The 17,216-nt window shown below is 36.7% G+C and overlaps 1 protein-coding gene across 3 annotated transcripts in view; it reads left to right on the forward strand.

Moving 5' to 3' along the window:
* Positions 1-1,617: 1,617 nt before the first annotated feature.
* Positions 1,618-17,216, forward strand: part of LOC133531219 (serine/threonine-protein kinase MARK2-like) — a 124,942-nt gene continuing 109,343 nt past the window's right edge. The window contains exon 1 of one of the 3 annotated variants that reach the window (XM_061869358.1): positions 1,618-2,180. The gene's annotated coding sequence lies outside the window, so the exon portion shown is untranslated. The remainder of the gene's footprint in view (positions 2,181-17,216) is intronic. The other 2 variants (XM_061869359.1, XM_061869357.1) reach the window with 2 other exon arrangements.

Below are 17,216 nucleotides of genomic sequence, written 5' to 3' on the forward strand. Positions count from 1 at the left end.
AAAGTTCATCGTTTCTGCCCTTATATAATTTATTCCGTAAAGAGAAACTGCAGTTAAAGCATGTAATGGGCCATTGTTAACGCACCGCTAACCCCGGCCATAACGCATGGGTTCATACAATCTACATAACGCATGTTAAAAAACCACCGGACACCTGACGGGAGAGCTCACCTGTAGTATAAACTGCGTTTTTAGCGTTTTTACCAGACGGCAGAATTGTTATAACTCATTATAACACCGATGGGGAAATGTGAGCTTTATAAGTTAGGTGTTAAATTTGATTTTGTATTATTATAATACAGGTGAGTTGGTGCGCTACATGTCTCAGGGAACTCTTGATCCTTGTAATTCTATGCAGGTTTTTGCAGAACACAAAATGTCAAATTTAATTTGACAGACATGGGAATAATAGACTTTCTCTTTGTCTGACCGTTAGGCGTGTATGGTTGATACCAAAGTGTTACGGCTTGACTGTTAACTTTAGGTTCTTAAGTACATAAACAATAGATTTTGTGTTCATCGCTACATTCTGTTAAAATGCCTTGAAGGGCGTAATAACTTCGTTAAAAAGACGTCTTCATGTTATATCAACTTAACTTACCAACTTGATAGACTATTTATTTATACTCCATTATAGTACCTACCGACATGTCTAATAAACATTGTGATTTTAACTGACAAGATTATGAAGCGAAAACAAGATCGGCTGTAAAAGGTACTCGAACGGCCTTTGCAACTCAAAACATCTTAAGAAGTCATGTGCTTCACCTCTTTTAAGTCTGTTTAGACACTGGCTAAAAGTATTAATCGTGTAGCTTGAAGTATGACGAGTTTTTACGCGCTGCCGCAGCCTCTGATGACTCACGCGCAACTGTATTGCCTTCCAAAACAAAAAAGCCGTATACGACTATGGAATTCAAATAAAAATACGATTTTCTGACTTGAGACTTCGTTTGTGTGGCAGTGGCCGGCTACTCCGCAATGACGTATTAATGCGATTTTATCGAGCCATCAATGCGGTACATCGTTGATTTCAGCTGTAACTAACTTTATATTTACTCTCTATTAGTGTGAGTGAATTATGAAAATAAATATTAAAAGATTAAAGGTCGGAATATATTTGAATTGACTGCTAAATTACTGCTTAAAACTAAATAAGTAGTTAGATATTAAAGACTACGATGATGTTTCAATTACCCTATTTTTGCAATTGAAACAAACATCTGAGCCAATAGTTTTATTAGTCTCTGTCGTCCTTTTGTGAAAAGTGTTATCGCATTATCCAGTGGAGACTTACACATCGTGAACGTTAACTTTTATCATAAATACGAAGTATATTCAATTTTCTATTCGCCCGGTATTCATGTGTAATTGAAAGTTTCATATATAAAACAAGCTGTAAACCTGCATTCAATTTATACGAATATTTATAATATGAATTCGCGATGGTTTTGGTATTAAGACTCGTGTGTTACCAATTTTGTGAATTGTGTTTGTCCACATTGATTGAGGTAACAGTAATTGTTCTATATTTCCTGCAAAATGGTTGCACCAGAGCGTCTGTAACTGTAATTTAGTTGGCTAAAATGGTACAAGCAAAATTTTATAGATCTCTGCTGGAGTTATTTTAATCAGTTCTTCAATTTTGGTTAGTGCAACCGGCCCTAAGTGCCTTAGTTAAATCATGTTCGATTATATGCGGGTCATCGTCTTTTTCGTCTTGCAGTGTTGTCGCCAATTATTTTTTAGCGGCTTGCACTTTCCTGAATTAACATATGTAGTATTTGGTTTGAAGTCTACTTTAAACTGAGAATAATTACCTAATAATCACGAATTTCAGCCGCTTATCTTCGACGTCACGTGCGTATTTTCTATCCAACACCCCCCTTTGTCCCTCCAAGCTGATAACCAGCGGAGCGGCGCGAGCGCAGCGCCTCGCCAGTCTTCCCCCAACCGTCGTGGCACGCGGACGTGCTGCTGCTCTGTTCTCTAGTAACTTAAGCTCAGTGCAGTGATGGTGCAGAAGTGCTGGTGATAGTGTAGTGACAAGATCAGTGCCCAGTGTCGCACGTGCTTTGTGCATCTGCCAGATACCGTTGTGTTGCGCTTCGGTGCTCCGGTTAATAACTTCGGATACGCAGTGACTGTGCTGAGAAGCGAGGAAAGCTTTACCTGTATCGGTAAAATGAGGATTGTTTTATAGTTTTCACAACTCTCGGTCATCATGTTGACAGAAGGCGTGTTGACTCACTTCGCAAACTTGGACGGATATAAAGTCTAGCAAAATTGTATCCATTGTTAGTTTCATAGTTTTTGGGGACATTTCGTTTGTTTCGGAGGCTGTTGTCTCGCTCGATCGGCTACAGAGGAAGGCTTTTCGGCCGGGTGAAACCGCGGCAACTGGACCTTGATATCCGGCGTTGCAACAGTACAATTGAGCTGGTTTGGCGGCTGTCGGACGGCGGCGCATGTTGGGAACTTATCGCTGTTTGGTCACCTCGGACTATAAACTTAGAGAAATCACAAGTTTTGCGTCAATTACTTTGGATATGGTATTCCTGTATTAAACTAGTATCTATTACAATGTTGGTTTTGACTCCAACGATGTAATAGATGCTAGGTCAGCTAGTTTCCGCCGTTTTCTTTGCTTCCATTTCCTTACCTTCTTCTATCGGTGTTTTTGTTTCTATAAGTAGGTAGCCAAAGGCATTTCAGGGCGAAAATCCATCAAAAGCGATTGCTAATAGTTGGGCCAGTATTATTCTTGTAGTTAGTACTATTCAATTTATCTTATCGAATGTGATATTCCTGTATTGGACTAGTATTTATTGCAAAGTGTAGTCTAGTTGTTCGTGACTATACAACCCTTGCCTATCGAAGGTCAATGTTGTTGCTAATCTATGCAGTATCAGTTCACAATCACATGTTTACATAAGTCTAATTGATTTTAATGTTCGAACTGACCGCTACAGGTTCATAACTTGTGTCGTACCATTCGAACTAGCATTTTATACTGTCAAGGTTGGAATCAGGTTCACTTGCATTGCCTATTCGGTATTGTTCTCCTGTAAATAAGTCTGGCCGTCCTGCGTCGCTAACATTTGAATGGGTTTCTACCTCTACAATATCGATTACTTGTTAGTCGATATCCCTATTTTGTTATTTAAATATTAAGCTATAAGTTACAATTCTGTCAAGGTAGATTGACAGTGTAATATAATTTATGTTCTGCGATATCGCAACTAAGTTATGTAAGTTCTGCCTACAAGTAAATCAATAACCTGATGGTTTTTTTCTTGTTAACACTTGCCATTAAGATATCATTGTCTCTATTCACTTTCACATCATTGTCTAGATGTGCAAAGCTCTCGATTAACATTATAATGAGCTGCATAACACCCATATGACTGTAAAAGCTGTCATGGCTTTCTATGCTTACGCAATAGGAAAGTGTGGGAGTTGAAGTTTGGTAATACACCTTGTATGATCATAATTATCTAATCAAGCCGAGAAAGGTTAATATTTACACACGAAATGTTGATTTACTTCATTTTTTGTGCAAAAAAAAACATGTAGGCTGAATCGCTGTTTGCGTTCGCGTTTACACTATTTGAACATTTCGGATGAAATAAGCTTATTGGTAAATACTAGTCACGCCTCTAGCTTGTTTGTAATGATTTTCATCCTTTATTCGTTTCCCTTAGAATCGGCATTGTTACGATTTCTAAATTGCAATGATTTAGTAATGATGCGGGGTAATTACGTTTTTTTATTGTATTTTAAACGTTTACCGTTCTCTTTGCGGCCTTTACCTTGGATATTCAGTTTTTGCTTATTATATACGCTACTGCAAATTTTGATACTGAATTTTAATGATAACCTTTTTAGTGAATGGGTTATATTAAGGTTTTGTTACCGTCTCGTAATGCACGTACGTGGTAGTCAACTTATAAGTATGTAATACTTCTATGGGATAAATCTAACGTTTTCAAGTCAAGTAATAAGGCGATATTCGCATAAACATGCATTCAAAATTGTTTCTATTGACATCCTTCTAAGTGGCCTGCCTAAAATCCTCTCAAAATTTTGACACTAACATTCCAATATTTATAGAAATGCTGTGATTATTTTTTCGTAACGTTTCAAACACATATCGTGTCAAAATGGAACAGCCGTATCGCGGCGAGCGTGAAAGAGCCGATAACTGATAACGATAAGGACAGGTGATGTCACCTGCTGTTGTTAAGTCGGGGACCGTTTGTAATAAAACGGACCATTTGTAACTTTAAAGTAAAACAAACGATTATTGTCTCGTATTGGTTTGCTTTGTCAATACGTTACATATTAACTACATTTGTGATAGATACAGCTACTAGGTTGATATGTCTTTTTAAGGCTTCGTAGCATTAGCATCTAACATTGACTTGAATGAGAATATAGTATCAAATTCAAATAAAATTACTTGTATTAATGAGTCAATTCTCAGTTAGCCACTGCTTATTTAATATTAATAATGTAATATTGAAATAATCTTTATTTGTACATTTTTGTTTCTTATCAAGATTTCAAACGTGTCTGACTATAAAATATTATCGTTAGATATCACGATTTGGTAAATAATAAGTTAATAAGCAATCAGAAACACGCATCGTTCAACGCTAAATTAAATGAATCAAATGACGTTATTAATTCACGATATATAGTAATATATATGTAGTTCCAATCTATTATAAAAATTATTACAAAGCTGACACAAAATACTGATCTGTTCCTACTTTCTTAAACGTGCGAATATTATCTATTATTTACACACATCATCATCATCATAACTTTATTGCCCTTTTCGTCTATTGCAGACCAAGACCACTTATGGTTTAACACCGAGAAGGTACCGTTTTTGGTGGCTGAATAGACCGTTGCGAATGATGGTCTACTGCGTGTCTAATCGTTTTTGTCTTTTGACGAGTGCGGCACATCAATGCTTTGAAATATGTATTACCGGCATTAACTGCAAATTATGTTGTATGCACTACCTTATTGAGATTAAATATAATGGGTAATTAAACGTACGCCTTTACTTACCGTCGTCCTCGTCTGAGGTTGTCGGGCAACCTTAACATGGTCAACTAGCCGTGTTAAATATTTAATATTTGCGGTCGGTACTTGATCGTTCTACGTTGACCTCCCTGAAAGATGTTAAAACTAGCACTTTCAAAGTGAGAATGATTGTTACTGTATTTCAGTCAGATATCTGGAAAACCATGGTTAAAAAAACGTAATCACGAATGTGATTTGACACAAGCACTGAAATAAAAACCCAGGGGACGGTCCGGTTGTGAATTGCCTTGTCTGCCTAATCGCCAGATACATGATAAAGCCTCAACGACAGTGACGAAGACTGATACTGTCTCTTGTACTGACAAGACATAAGACCAGGCTGACGAGGGAATAAGACACATTTTAACATAGGAGAAGACTGCTTCTCCTATGTTAAAATGTGTCTTATTCCCTCGTGACTGACTCGTCGCGCTTTTTGGCGCTGACGGCACAGGTAACGGTTGGCGTATATAACCAGACGAGGTAACCACTAACCACATCGAGAAATTCATAACACATGTTAACTAAGGGTTTCTCAGAAGACAACTCGCAATACGAATTACAATTCCACTCCTACTTTGGCATTCGAAATGCTAACAAAGTCTCAAGCTTTGTGATCAGAGACCTCCGAAAGCAGCGTAATTGGAGGCACGCCCTACCGCAGACCGCTTATTACAAGCAAATCTACGTACGTACGCGTACCTAATTAGTTTTGGCCAGTTACGAGGATTATGGTGTGTTTTTCGACCAATATCGCTTGCGGTTTGTGCATTACTAGTCAATAATACGAGTATAATCTAGAGCAATGGAAATGGATACACGGGATCGATCGTTAGGCACTTTTCCGCCGCCGATTGAGTATGTACATACTTAAATATCAGTTGAGCTGAAGCTTACACGCCGTATTTTACCGGCCGTTTAGAACGTAAATTTAAAGATTTTTTATTAACGTTTTAGACTCGAAGGCTATTCCTTGACCGGAACGTGTATGCATTCAGCTTCGAGTATCTGTTATTCCTGTATCCGATTCAGGATTGATTAAATGTCAATATGCACAGATAGAATAAATATATCCGGATAAAATTCATATCCGTGACTATACACTCTATACAGTCTGTTTCCTTCCTCCAGCTACGTAGTATTTGTATTTGCTCCCTATTTTGAGGTAAACATAGATCCGTGTATGATCTACGTATATACCTACAACAGTTTTCTAAGGCCGCTTTATTCCACAGCTGATTTAATACAAGATCTCCAATCAAGCACAGTTGTTACAGACATCTAGCTTCAACAGTCAGTGGTTCTGGCGATCAGAATGGCGTTTGTTGGCAGACAAACTGGCACAAGAGCGACCGGTGCCTTTGTTTGTCGCGTGCGCTTCTGTGTACAGTACGTGGATGGAATTGCTAATGGCCGCCTTCATGTAATTACTCGACATCTATTGCCGCTAAGTGATGCGGCTGAGACTGCTCTAGATATGTGACAGAGACGTCTGAACCCTGCATAGAAGCTTGACTGTACTTTCAATAAAAATTGCACCCGACTCTTAGATGTCTGGTTAGGTGTACGCGATAGGGACTGGTGCACTGATGAATATGATGGTCGTTCTGGTTCTACGTGATAAAACTGTGTCCGTCACTTACGGATCCGCGGTGTTCAAAAGTAACGGTTATTTTATCACGTTCACGTGGATAAAGCCATCTACAATACGCCTGCATGCATTTATAAATACAATGTAGCCTTATAATTTGACACCATACTTCTAAAGTATCCTTATACCTGCATAATGTAAGAAATTTTGGTCGTTCTTAAAATAATGTGATAATCTTTGGCACCCATATGATGTTTTGAGAAACAAATAGTGGATAATTCTGTCGTATGAGTCAAAGCAAGAAAAGCCCAACTTCCTTACCACAGGAAAATGAATCATTAGGCGGTAAACACATACATTTACTTTGATGTAGATAAAGTGCTGCATTTAAAATCGTGTTTCGAAGATGTTTACCTTACAGTTCTGCAATTTATTTTTTCCTTTTCACTTCACCTGAGTAAATAATTCTGCTTTAAACAGCGTCTGCTGTCTTTAGTGTTTTTATAACAGCGTTTCGGCGTGAATATTGAAAAACGAATAAAGTAAAAAAAAAAAAAACGATGTGTGATATCCGAATTAATCTCTCTCACAAAGGTAAAAGATCTTATCTTTTATGTTGTATTGTATAAAATAATAAAGGCTTATCGCCTGTACAATATTACATGTGTGATATATGATTAAATGGCAAATAAATTGTCGGCCTCTTGGAGCCATGGTAAAATCTACTTGACGCCATGGTATGGTAAGTGCTTCATAATTCACGAAGCACCAAAGTTGTCGCCGCAGGCTTGGCCACCTCGAAAAGATGGGTGGGAGAAGATTGAGCAGTCAAAAAAGCATAATATACTTGGGCCGTCCTGTACGAACGGATAGATTGGAGGTTCGAATACGCATAATAAGCAATATATAGTATTTATTTCGGAGAGAATGGACACGGTCCACCCCTCCCCAATGGAATTACCTCACCCCGTGTCGGCAGATAGCCGACGAAGCAAGTGAACAGTCTATCTATACACTATTATATGTTGGTGAGAAAGACCAAGCCCGCAGACTATGCCTGTGCCGTGCCATCATCCACACTGTTCTAAACCTTATTGCACATATATATAAGATCTACGAGTGGACAGTTTAGTGTTACTATTAATACAATAGCGAAGGCAAACAAGTGCGCATTCACCGTCTTATCTGATAGTGATAAGAGATAGCGACGCTATCGATGCACTTACCCAGAATATTGTCATTGCGAGCATACAGCAGATAATTAGGGTAACTTGAGGAAAAATCATTCATATTTGTTTTTGTGTACCGAGTTTCTATTGGTGCTACTTTTGTATCAATTACCGATGTGGTTGTCGGCGGGCGATCGTAAAATCAGGCAGAACGTGAAAGTCCTAGGTATATTCTGAAACGTGAAAATCTGTCTCGTTCCCTGAGTCGACTTCTATTTATGTACAGTTTGCTCTTCGGGCATCAGAAGCAACCTAACAAACCTATCCTAGTTACCTATCAATTGGTTTAAGTGACTACCGTCAAAACATTACACAGGAACATTACGATCGGCTGCCGACATGGATAAGACATACAACATTTACATCAAGCTCACGATCAGAACGAGACAGTCGTCTTATTCACAGGATAAATATTGTCGACGCGACCATTCTTGCTTTAATGTTCTCATGAAATGATATCAGCAGGTTTTGAGTAATTTAGAATATCAAAAATAAGTCTTTGAATATAACTAGTTAATAATGCTGCACTTTAATACATTGTTGTCGAGAGATGGAATGAAATATATTTGCCGAATATACACAAGCCAATCAAGAGTAACTAGAAAATCATTCGCGAACCATATGACGGAAAACAGCGATTGCCATTCCGACAACGCGTCATCTATAAGGCTCAGATTATCATAACCGAACATTGATCGGCTGAGTTTGGATACGTCCCAAAACGGTAACCGGGACAAAGTGCGGAAGACAAATATTTGTACCCTGCGCGACCGTTTCCCTTGATAGCTGTGGTAAACATGCTTTTAGGTACTTTAAATGTGTCTGGGCCAGTTAGAGGTTGTTAACTTTGCCAACTGAGCCTTGCTGTTGTATTTATTTACATACCGCATTGACTAATACATATTATTTACCTTCATGTTGACGAATTATGACGCTATTCATTAACGCTTGTGAAGCATTCGATAATCGTTTGACCTTAGCCGTCATTATGAAATTTGTGTTTATTAGAAAGGGACAAAATTTAAACGTAGTTTGCAAATTTTTATGAGGGATCAACTATATTGTTTTTATTTTTAAAGATAATGAAATATATTCAAGTTACCGGGGGTTTTACGCACTATGTAGAGACTCGTTTAATGAATGTCGAAAAGATATGCTACAAAAATGGGTATTGTGTAGATTTATTTTGGTTTTTTAGATACAAAGTAATATATTATTGGATACAACTGTTATAATGTTATTATATGTCAAAATCGCAGAAAAGTGAAAATAGGTGTATTACTTATTGTGCAGGTTTACCCAAATCTGTTTACGGTGTCTGTGAATAAACTGACAACAAGTGCAATTTGTTATAGATTTCATGCTTTTCAAGAACAATTACTAGGTGTTAGCCTCAACCACTATAAATGCAAAATACCATTAAACAATTCCTCATTAACTTCCAGTGATAAATAGTCCGTATCTACCTGAACTTTAACAAGTAGAAATGTTGAAACTATTGTTCCTATTGTTATAAAATGACCTCTCTAATCCTTTACCTGGAGCATTCACTAACTTGCCAGTACTTGTGATCTCCCTATTGAGATAGTCGGATAATATAACTTTTGCAAAGACAATGGGCGGGTTTCTCAAGTTTGTAGGGAAGGGTTTTAAGCTGATAACTTTTGGTATTGCTACATTTGGTAGCTTAAAAATATGGTGACTTAACTTAAGTGTTAAGTATTTTCTTTTAATATAATAGCTGGTATTACTTGCCTGTGCCAAAGCGACGGACTTAATCCACTTATCTGAAGATCCACTGCCAACGTCGAATAATCGAAAATCGTCGTCTGCTTCTCTATTGATCTTGCATATATGAGCGATAGAGAGGCAGATAACGATTTTCGATATTTGATGTCGGCAGTATGTCCTCAGACTTCAGACATATTGTCTCACATATATGGTATTGCAATGTGAATAGTTTTATGAATTGTTTCCTTTTAGGTTACCTTACCGGTTAACCTCAAACCACAACCACACCATGTACCCCGTGAAAACTTTATTGTATTCTTCGTACGAAATTTCACCATTGTTCGGCTTATCTCCTTGCGCAACTAGAAATGTTCGTGTCTTGAGAACGTATTTGAATTAAAATCATGCAAATATGAGTCAAAAATTTAAAAAGTAATTGTAATATAAGACACCTTCATCCAAAATTCCAGGTGTAGAGGTATAAGGAGCATTGTAAAATCCACTTTACCATAGTTGTATTTTGACTCGTACGATTTTGTTGCCAGTTGATTGATAAGGTTTTTATGGCACAAGAGAACGATAATGATCATTTTTAACGCCCATTAAATAAGTTAACGCTTTAAGTAAAACGATGTTTTAACGTTACCACTGGAGCATGAATCTTTAAGATATCTTTATTCTACTGTAATGATCCATATGTGAGACGCGACTATAAGATTATACCATGTAAGTACTATGTCTTCATGGCTCTAGACAGAGATATGATAACTATTGCACTATAAAATCAAACTGCGCCATTTGCGAGTAAGGGTCTTAAAGACTTCATAAAAATGTGAGGGTGTGTGTGTGTAAGGCTCCAAATATTGAGCATGTGGGTTCAGTAAAACATTGAAAAGCGAGACTCGTCTTTACTCTCACAAGTCACCGTAATCGTTTCTGCTCTAACAGTTAAAGCACCCACAGGCTGTACAATCTATACGTGCCTTCACTGGAACCGCCCACATTTAGCAAATTTAGAGCCCCCGTGGGCGACATGGCACAGTTTGAACGTAACCTGTTCTGATCTAGTAATGTTGGTATTGCAGGCTGCGTTTGCCGCAAACAATCGTGCGTGTACATTTTAATTGATTGTCATTAGCATGTGTTCGTTGCGAGCTAGATTATTGGTGTAAATAACAATGTTACGAGACTGATATGGTCATTAGGTTTACGACATGTTTTACATGTATTGCATATGCAAGGTTGAAATTCCTTGCATTTTAAATGCGGAATAGAGTTACGTTAGTCAATTGTCTGGAGTTGAAATCTACTATGCGCAATCATTGAAGTTGTGCAGCGAAATAAATATCACTATAAGTTGAAATTTTTCTTATACTTACAGATGTTTATCTGAGGTACGTTACAAACAATTTAGAAGCATCATTTTCTTTGGTTCAATCAGAATTAATCGACATTCCTACATCCAACTCTATCGAGACGTTCCAAATTTCGGCACAATTAATCTGATAGCTTTACCGTTACGGTGTACCGTTGCGTTGACCGAGACAGACGGAGCGACGCGCTGTGCGAAAATACACGTGGTAACCGAGTTACTGCTGCGAGCACGTAGAAACGGGAACGAAGATGAACCAGAAATTCGAAGGTGGACCAAAGCCATATGGAAGAATACAGTTCAATACTTGGTCCTGTACTGTAACTGGATTTCACAGCAATATACATCTGCACTAAAGTATACGTATGTGTATGATAAATATTTTTGTATTGTCTTTTGAATTGTATACAGTGCTTTAGTTTATAACTATTATGCTGTATACCTTTTTGTAATAATAAATAAGGAAATAAAATACTTATGGAATAAGATCGAAAGTGGACCAATGGAAAAACTCAATAATGTAGAGGAGAAGGTAAAAAACCGGGCGAAATTAAGTCTGTTATGAAAATAATGAATAATCATATGTAGCGAAGCTTTTTTTAGTTCTTTAGATGTTCAATTGTTTAATCAGCCCAGCCTTATTGACACAACTTGGGTTCGGTTCTAACCATGTCTTATCGGTCATCGTTCTCATTTCTATGCCTTGTAATTTTGTAACTTTTTATTTTTTATTTATTTAACGATTTAAGTAGGTAAGAAATGTAATGGTATAATATGTGTCATGACATCGAACCACCATGTTTACAAATGTGATGATACCCGAACATATCGATTTATTAGGTACATACACGCGAAACCTGTTTACACAATTACCTATAGTGACATTATTAGTTGACAGATCTAGATCACAACCGGCTAGCTCGGTCTAGCTTTCTTTTTCACCGGACAAATACTAGATGTCCATTTGTGCTTTTTTATTTCACTAGTAAACTTGTTACGGCGCAGTTGAAAGTAATCTCTGAACACTTTCAATTAGAAATTAAGAGAGAACGAAAGTTTCCAATGACATTTTCGTGGAATCGAAAAAGTTGTAATTGCACTTTTTACATTTACGTCCGTGGATGCAGACGACGGCGAGGGCGTCTGGTTTGGGCAGAAATTTAGTGAACTCGTAATGATTTTTCCATAATAAATGCCTTGACTATATTAGTCTTAATTAATATTTTAAAAAACGCTTATGAATGTTTCAGTTAAAATACAACAGAAGGCAATCATTAGGACCTACTTACTCTACATTAACCATTGCGCTTGGTGTACCTCAAGGAATAATTCTAGGCCCCTAGTCATTGTCCCTTTACATTTTTGTCAACATTATCAACTCGTCAGAATAATCTTGTGCATGACATTCATGATATACGCTTATGACTCTATATTTACGACATGCCTCAATACACTAGATAGGCATTAAGACATAATCTAGATAATAAGCCGGTCGTAAAGCAATAGAGTTAAGTGAACATCAACCGGCCAGTCTATTAGGATAACATACCCATAATAAAGTCTTCCACGGGTGTTACACATGCTACGTACGTGATGATTCATCGGCTAAAGATTTCGTTACGGCATCTACTCGCTAACCATTTTAATTGCTAACACACGACACTGACTTTGAAATTAACTCTGGTTATGAGGACGTTAGTACTCTATCGTCATTTGATGTACATATTTTAGTATGGCAGGGGTTTTGATTTAGAATTGACATGTGTTTGAAATGATAAAATGGCCTCTGTTACGTCCGTTATGTCCTCAATTTTTCACTCACTTCTTTTCTATTCGTATAGTCTATCCTAGTGTTGGTAGGAACTCTAGTCTTCTGAGTCTGATTTTGAAGAACTCGTCTCGTTTTTACGAAACTCGGCGCTTAAAAACCTTCCGAGTCTTAGGTCCCGCGGCGAGTCATTTAATGAGTATTTTTTAAGAGAGCTCAAAAGGACTCGAGCCTCCGAATAAAGACTCCGTCAACAATTCCATAGGTTTAACCTAAATAAAAGTAAATAAATTTTGCGTTCTTGTATTAATTGTGTGCTATAACTAACTTATTACTTAAAGACAAAGCGTTTCGAAAATTTGCAAACAAAAAATTGAGAGTTCTTTGAAAAGGACTCGAGTCCCTACAAAAGACTCGAGTCTCTAACAAGTTGAAAAGAACTCGCGTTTAGACTTAATATGTGAACCTGAAAAACTGAGTCGAGTTTCAAAGCAGAGGACTCAAAGGACTCGAGTCTTAAGCAACACTAGTCTATCCACGCCCATGAATTCCTCTATATCACATGGTGCTACATCATCTATTACGTGGCAATCGTTACTACATGGCAGTAAATAACTATGAGAATTTATTATTCTTAAAAAGAAAAATTTGAAGTAAATTGTTTCCACGAGTATTGATTATGTATTCCGTAAAGCCATTAGGAAAGAAATGATTAATCATTCTCAGCTCAGACGTGAGATTAGGAATAATTTAGAACGACGGATATTACCCTAAGAACATCCGATGTTTGAATAATTACTCGTTCCATCGTTCCCTTATTTTTTCTGCGAGAAAAATCGTGTTTTTTTTTTCAGATATGCCTTTTAATTGAATCAATAGCCTGGCCGGAAAGGGAGGTTTAATTATTAAATGTTGAATGCATTTTTCTTTCTCAATTCATTTTCGTCGAAATGTTTCTGATAACGAAAGTTGGAAATATCGCATGTCTGTTTCGGTAACATTGAAAAATGAATTCGTTGTAAATGCACGCAGTGGCTTTTTTATTTAATATAGCTTAAGAGCAATTCCTAGCTGAGCAACTTTTCAAATCTCGAATTTTTGAAGCTATGTTTCTGTCGCGCTGCGGTGGGCGGGAGCGGGAGCTATCTAAGTGTGAGTGCGCACAAACAGACGCGAGACGTGAGCGCTCACTCATTGCGCGCCGTTGCGTCGACATGTCGACGTCGCCCGCGAGCCGGACGGAATTCATCCTGCGCTGCCCGAAGCAAGTTGTTTTTGGTCTCATATCACAGATCTCATATTTTGATCCCATAATATTGTTTTTCATTTTTATATTATACTGTATCTATTAATTACCATATAGGTAAAAACTGCAAAAAAGAATGATGTCCCTGCTTCGGTCGTCGTCGTACAGTCAAGTGCAAAAATATGTATCGAAAGAATCTTCTCATAAATATGGTACTACGCTCTTATTACACTGGTATAAGATGCTATGAGACATATTTTTGAGTAAGATGTGTACACCCATATATTTACACTTGACTGTACCTATCCGTGACAGTAAGTTGGGTGTGATCATGGTGTGTTGTGAAATTTTGTAAGTAGGTATAAATATATGGTTAAACTACAATCTATTTTACTTGTAGTACGATGGGGCTAAACTTGGGTCGCCTTATTGAAGAACGTATCGCAATGACAATCTGAGTAAAGTATGTTGGGGTAATGCCGGACAATTTTGGGACCAATTGAGAGAACTCGTGAAAAAAACGTTTTTTCAAGATCTCAGCACATGATAGATTCTTGAAGTACGGAGCAAATCGTTAAATAATAACCGTAGATTCGGCCTGAATTTTGGTAATCTTCAATATAGAACGGTTTCAGTTTTGTACCTGTGTAAAGATGAGACATACTTTTTTTAGGGTAACGAGTGTTTTGCCATCAAGGGAGAACATAGGATGGTGAAAAAAAGTTGCTTCTAATGGAAAGAGAATAAGATATCACAAAAAAATAGGTCCGGTTTCTACCCTTCTCGAATGTATATAAATTGCAGCCACCAATAATTACAAACTTAAAAGTTGTCATCGAAAGTTTTTAATTCGTATTTTTGAATCCGATCTTAACCCTGATACAAAAATTGGTAAAATTGTGGCTCTCAAACTTTGATACCTATGTCAGAAGGAAATTGTGGCTCTCAAACTTTGATACCTAATATAAGGCATTTGATATGTAAGCAATGTGCTAAGAAACCTCTTATTGTAAGGTTTACCCGAAGTAATAAAATAAGAAAAACGACTAAAATAATAGATAGGTTTCGAAGTTTTGACAATTTAAGATCTCGTGAACTGTACAGGTTTAGTGAAAGTGTAAATAAAAAAAAAAAAAAAAAATCATTTTTAATGAAGGTCGCCAAAAAAATAAGAATCAAACTTAGAAATCAAAAAGACTAAGTAGTTCTTTAAAAAGGTCAAAGTCACTGAGAGCCCATCTTGGAGAATGAAAAATAAGTAAAATTGCGATTTTATTGGTATAATTTTGAAATTATATATATAGTTGATATACAATCTTTTTTTTTATAAAATGTAAGGATCGTATGTAAAGAGTAAAGTAAATATAAAGGAAAAGGGAGCCCTCTTGAAGCATTTTAAGGAAACTAATTTCGAAGCCCTATCTCTATTTTGTATCCGAAACTAGCTATGTATGTATGCGTGCACATCTACATATGCATCTGTATGTGTAGGTACTTTATTGCAAAAAAAGCGGCCAAGTGCGAGTCTCGCGCATGAAGGGTTCCGTACAATTTAAGACGTATTAAAAAAAATCTTCTTACTAGATCTTGTTCAACATTTTACCACTTTGGACACACATTTTACCACTTTGGAAGTGTCTCTCGCGCAAACTATTCAGTTTAGAAAAAAATGATATTAGGAACCTAAATATCATTTTTGAAGACCTATCCATAGATACCTTACACGTATATGTTTGATGAAAAAAAAAATTTCAAATTTTATGACGTATTAAAAAAAAAACTACTCACTAGATCTCGTTCAAACCAATTTTCGGTGGAAGTTTGCATGGTAATGTATATCATATATTTTTTTTAGATTTTTCATTCTGTTATTTTAGAAGTTACAGGGGGGGGGGGGCACACTTTTTTTCACTTTGGAAGGTTCTCTCGCGCAAACTATTCAGTTTAGAAAAAAATGATATTAGAAACCTTAATATCATTTTTGAAGACCTATCCATAGATACCCCACACGTATGGGTATGATGAAAAAAAAAATTATTTTTTAATTTCATGACGTATTAAAAAAAAACTACTTACTAGATCTCGTTCAAACCAATTTTCGGTGGAAGTTTACATGGCAATGTATATCATATATTTTTTTTAGATTTTTCATTCTGTTATTTTAGAAGTTACGGGGGGGGGGGGGGGACACACATTTTACCACTTTGGAAGTGTCTCTCGCGCAAACTATTCATTTTAGAAAAAAATGATATTAGAAACCTCAATATCATTTTTGAAGACCTATCCATAGATACCCCACACGTATGGGTTTGATGAAAAAAGATTTTTTGAGTTTCAGTTCTAAGTATGGGGAACCCCCAAAATTTATTGTTTTTTTTCTATTTTTGTGTAAACATCCTAATGCGGTTTATAAAATACATCTACTTACCAAGTTTGAACAGTACAGCTCTTATAGTTTCGGAAAAAAGTGGCTGTGACAGAATCGGACAGACAGACGGACATGACGAATCTATAAGGGTTCCGTTTTTTGCCATTTGGCTACGGAACCCTAAAAATTGCTCATTTGCTATCTATTTTACTCGATTTTGTTATAAAATTCAACATGTATCATCATCTCTATACAATATAAATACTCTTTATTGCACACCTCAATAAAAGAAAACAATACAAAAGAAAACAGAAACATAAGCACAGGTAAACAACATGCGGTCTTATCGCTAAAAAGCGATCTCTTCCAGGCTTCCTTTGAGTTGCGGAAATTAAAAAAATGACATTGTCCGTAAGTAGGTGTACATACACAAACAATATACATACATACAAAATAGACTCCCAAAATCTCTTCCTTTTGATTTACCGTCGCGTTGGTAGTGGTACTGGATAAAAATAATGGTACGAAAGTGTGATCAAGAAAACAATAAATGTGATAATTAAGTAGGTCAGTAGGTAAATTGAAGAAAATTTAAAGTTTGACAATCACTGCTGTTTTTTAAATAGGTAAAGATCGGGTTGTTTCTCTCGGATCTTTACCTGGAAGGGTCAAGATCGGATATCGGTCTGCAGCAGTCCTAGGTCTGTTTTGATTGGATAGTTATATAAAAAATATCGAAAAAGAAATTATATATTAAAACAAAAACAGTTTCGTCACAATACGCAAAATAAATTACAGGGCGAAGATCGGATAG

The sequence above is a fragment of the Cydia pomonella genome, chromosome 24 (genome assembly GCF_033807575.1).
Source record: "Cydia pomonella isolate Wapato2018A chromosome 24, ilCydPomo1, whole genome shotgun sequence".
Taxonomy (NCBI): Eukaryota; Metazoa; Arthropoda; class Insecta; order Lepidoptera; family Tortricidae; genus Cydia; species Cydia pomonella.